Below are 4661 nucleotides of genomic sequence, written 5' to 3'. Positions count from 1 at the left end.
AGTACTTTGTTATGGCAGCCCTAGGATACTAAATACACACCTGACTCAAACCATGTTGCTGAAAGGTTTTTAGAATCAGAGCTAGCTTGGAGATGTGGGAGGCTAGCAGCCTGTATGGTCAGGTTACCCTGGATGGTAAGGTTCCCAGGGAAACTGTGGGTCAGTGAGAGCCTGGGCGGGAGGTTGAATGCTCCAGTGACAATGATTGCAACTCTAGAAACTTTCACCATTGATTTAATTATTACTGTATCACAGGAATGGGAGCAAATGACATACACACATGCAGTTCCTACCCAATCTTTGAAAGACTTCCCACTCCTGATCAGTCTATGATTATTCCTGTTTTTAGGTTCTTTTCTTTCTTTTTTAGCTCCTAATGTCTTTGATTAACCCTTTTTCTACATAATCTATCCCATTTTAAAATACAAATAGCTGGGTGGCTAAGTTGATTAAACATCCAACTCTTGATTTCAGCTCAGGTCATGGAATAATTGTGAGTTCAAGCCCTCCGTTGAACTCTGTGGCAGACTCTGTGCTGACAGTGCAGAGCCTACTTGGGATTCTCTCTCTCCCTCTCGCTGTGCCCCTCCCTGGCTAGCATGCTCTCTCTCTCTCTCAAAATAAATAAACAAACAAACTCTTAAAATACAAATGCCAGTTAAAACTAATGTGTATCTTTCGTCCCATGTCAGCATTACAGTGTTTACTTGTTGTAGCCAACAGAGAGTTTAGATATGCCCTCTAAGTGACTAACGTCACTGAAAATGAAAAATGGTGCAAAGGATAATAAAAAATGTTTAAACTGGGGATAAGCCCCAATAATTGGTGTGCCTTAGTGTATAACAAAGCTTCAACATTAATTGTGCAATTTTTCATTTCTTAAAATGTGATTTGATAACAACATCCCAGTGTAAGCTGGTCTTTGATTTTTTTTTTAGTGCTTTCTGTACCCCAGTTTCCTTATCTGTAAAACAGCAATGATGATAACACTACCTCCTGGGTTGTTGAGGGCTTCACAGTAAACTTGGGGCCATACCTGACAAATGGTTAGTATTCCAGGCTGTCGGGTGTTGAAGTTTACTCCTTTCTTTCTTTATTTACTTTATTTACTTTATTCATTTCTTTCTTTCTTTCTTTCTTTCTTTCTTTCTTTCTTTCTTTCTTTCAAGTTTATTTATTTACTTTGAGAGAGAGATAGCGAGCTGGGGTGGGGCAGAAAGAGAGAGAGAGAGAGAGAGAGAATCCCAAGCAGACCTCACACTGCCAGCACAGAGCCCGATATGGGGCTTGAACTTATGAACCGTGAGATCATGACCTAAGCCAAAATCTAGAGTCAATGCTTAACCGACTGAGCCACCCAGGTGCCCCTAAGTTTATTTATTTTAAGAGCGCTAGCAGGATAGGGGCAGAGAGAAAGGGAGAGAGAGAATCCCAAGCAGGCTCCACACCACCAGCACAGAGACCGACACAGGACTTGATCTCATGAACCATAAGATTATGACCTCAGCCAAAATCAAGAATCAAATGCTTAACCATCTGAGCCATCCAGGTGCCCCTCCAAGCTGTCAGGTTTAAAGGTCTTCCAGGCCCAGACCCTGCCCTCAAGGAGCTTACAGCTTACAGTTTGGGATACCAGCAAGTTTTTTCCTCTCCTCCCCAGCACCTCCCCCCAACACCTTCCTTGACCTACGTGGAAGGCTTTTTAAAAAAAAAGTTTACAAAGACAGAAACTGTGATAGCAAGTAAGTGTTAAAAATGAGTTAGCATCTTTCATGCTTTTCCTTAACTCATTCAGACTATAGTTTGAAGGGTGTATTAGTGGAGGTCTATAGAGCAGTAGGGGAAGGGCAGAGACTGGAGGCTAAAAAACGGGCTAGACAGGAAGGAGAGGAGCAGCAGAGATGAGAAATATTTGGGGGGCTGCAATTCCAAGTACCTGGTGACTGCTAGGGGCAGAAACAGGATAAATGAATGGGAGGTATCTGAGGTGAGTCCCTGTGAGCAGTGAGATTGTGATGTCATCTGTTAAGGCAGAGAGTCTAAGAGGAGGAGCAGTTTTGAGGAGAAGGGTCATGCATTCAGTTTTATCCCCATTGCATAGGGTAGCCTGTAACACAGTCCACACTGGACTCTGCGTTGTACATGGACCTTAGAGGCTACCTGGTCCAACTAACATGGGCATCTCCTCTATAGCATTCCTAACAGGTGACCACATTGCCAGTACTTGACCTTCACCAATGACAATGCCCCAACTAGCTCCCTGGAAAGCCCATCCCAGTTCAAACAGCTCATATGTTAAAATGTTCTTCCTTACTCTAAGACTATGAAATTCCACTAACTAGAAATTCCAAATTAAGAAATAGGTCAAAACATGGGCAAGATTTGTACACAAAGATGTATACTTGCAATTTTTTTTAACTAGTGATGACTGAAACAGTAAATGACCCAAATTTGAAGTTTGTTGAAAACACCTATTGAAAAATTTTAGTCTGTTTTTTAACTGCACTCAACAGAGCTACACACGCATGCATACACACACACACACACACACACACAAAACTGGTGAAATCTGAATAAACTCTGTGGATTATACCAATGTCAGTATCCTGACTTCTGGTTTCAATAATACTAGTTACACAAGCTGTTACAACTGGGGGAGACACATGGATTCATGAAACTCTACCACAATCAAGATACAGAATTGCTCTATCACCACAAAAATCTCCCTCATGCTACCCTTTTATGAAAACAAGCAGCCTCATCTCCTCATCTCTTCCTTAACCCCTAGCAACCACTAATCTCTATCACTATTATTATGTTATTTCAAGAATAATTGTATTAATAGAATCATATAATATGAGACCTTTTGAGGTTGGCTTTTGTCATTCAGCATATTGCCCTTGAGGACCATTCAGGTTGTTATGTATATCAATAGTTCATTCCTTCTAATGGCTGAGTAGTAGTGTTCCATGATACGGATGTACCACAGTTTGCTTAACCAATTGAAGGACATATAGGTTGATTCTAGTTTTAAGCTATTCTAATAAAGCCTCTATGCACAGATTTTTGTGTAAACATAAGTTTTTGTTTCTCTAGGATAAATGTACAGAAGTACAATTGCTAAGTATATAGTAGTTGCATGTTTAGTTTTATAAGAAATTGCCAAACTGGTTTCCAGAATGTTTGTAACTTTTTTTTGAGAAAGAGAGAACACATGAGTGCATGAGTGACAGAGAGACAAAGGGGGAGAGAGAGAGAGAGAGAGAGAGAGAGAGAGAGAGAGAGAGAGAGAGAGAGAGAGAGAATCTTAACCAGACTCCATGCTCAGTGTGGAACCCAACATGGGGCTCGTTCCCACAACCATGAGACCACAACCTGAGCCGAAATCAAGAGTAAGACTCTCAACCAACTGAGCCACCCAGGTGCCCCTTCTTGTACCATTTTAGATTCCTACTAGCAATATCTGAATATTCAGTTTCTGTGAATCCTTCCAGCATTTGATGCTGTCACTATTTTTCATCTTAGCCATTCTGATAGGTAGGTGGTAGTATCCCATTGTGGCTTTAATTTGCATTTCCATAGTGGCTAATGATATTAAACATTGTTTCACATGATTAGTTGCCATTTGTATGTCCTTTCTGGTGAAATGTCTCTTCATTCTTTTGTCCATATTCTAGTTGGATTTTTTTTTTTTACTGATGAGTTTTGAGAGTTTTTTTTATATATTCTAGATGCAAGGCCTTTGTTAGATATATGGTTTACAAAATTTTCTCCCAGATTTTAATCCTCTTCTTATACTTTTCATACTGTTGAAGAATAAAGTTTTTAATTTTGATGAGGCCTAAGTATTCGTTTTTGCTTTTATCGGTTGTATATTTTGGTGATAAGCCTAAAAACTCTTCACCAGGATCGAGGATCTAAAGATTTTCTCTTGTGTTTTATTCTGTAAATTGTGTAGCTTTAAGTCTGTGGTCCATTTGGAGTTAATTTTTTATAAGGTACAAGGTTAAAGTCAAGGTTTATTTTTTGGCCCATGGATGCCCAGTTGCTCCAATACCATTTGTAGAAAAGGTGCTGAATTTCTCCACTGAATTTCTTTTGCAATGTTGTCAAAAAATCACTTGGGCATCTTTGTGTGGATATTTTTCTAGATTATCCATTTTATCCCATTGATCTATGTACATATCTCTCCATTGATACGATAATGCCTTGATTAATATAGCTATATGATATGTTAACTACCCGGAATTTGAATAAAAACTTGAAAGAAAAAATACAGCTATATAGAAAGCCATAATATCAGGTAAAGTGATTTCTTCTACTTTACTCTTCTTGAACAAAATTGATTTATCTTTTTTTTCTTAATATAATTTATTATCAAGTTGGCTAACATATAGTGTATACAGTAGGCTCTTGGTTTTGGGGGTAAATTCCAGTGATTCATTGCTTACATACAGCACCCAGTGCTCATCCCAACAATGCCCTCTGCAATGCCCATCACCCATTTTCCCCTCTCCCTCACCCCCCCATCAACCTTCAGTTTCTTCTCTGTATTTAAGAGTCTCTTATGGTTTGCCTCCCTCCCTCTCTGTTTGGAACTATTTTTTCCCCTTCCCTTCCCCCGTAGTCTTCTGTTGAGTGAAAACATATGATATCTGTAT

Source organism: Puma concolor, chromosome A3 (assembly GCF_028749965.1).
Source record: "Puma concolor isolate L17-30 chromosome A3, mPumCon1.1.hap2, whole genome shotgun sequence".
Classification (NCBI taxonomy): Eukaryota; Metazoa; Chordata; class Mammalia; order Carnivora; family Felidae; genus Puma; species Puma concolor.
This window is presented reverse-complemented; position numbering follows the sequence as displayed.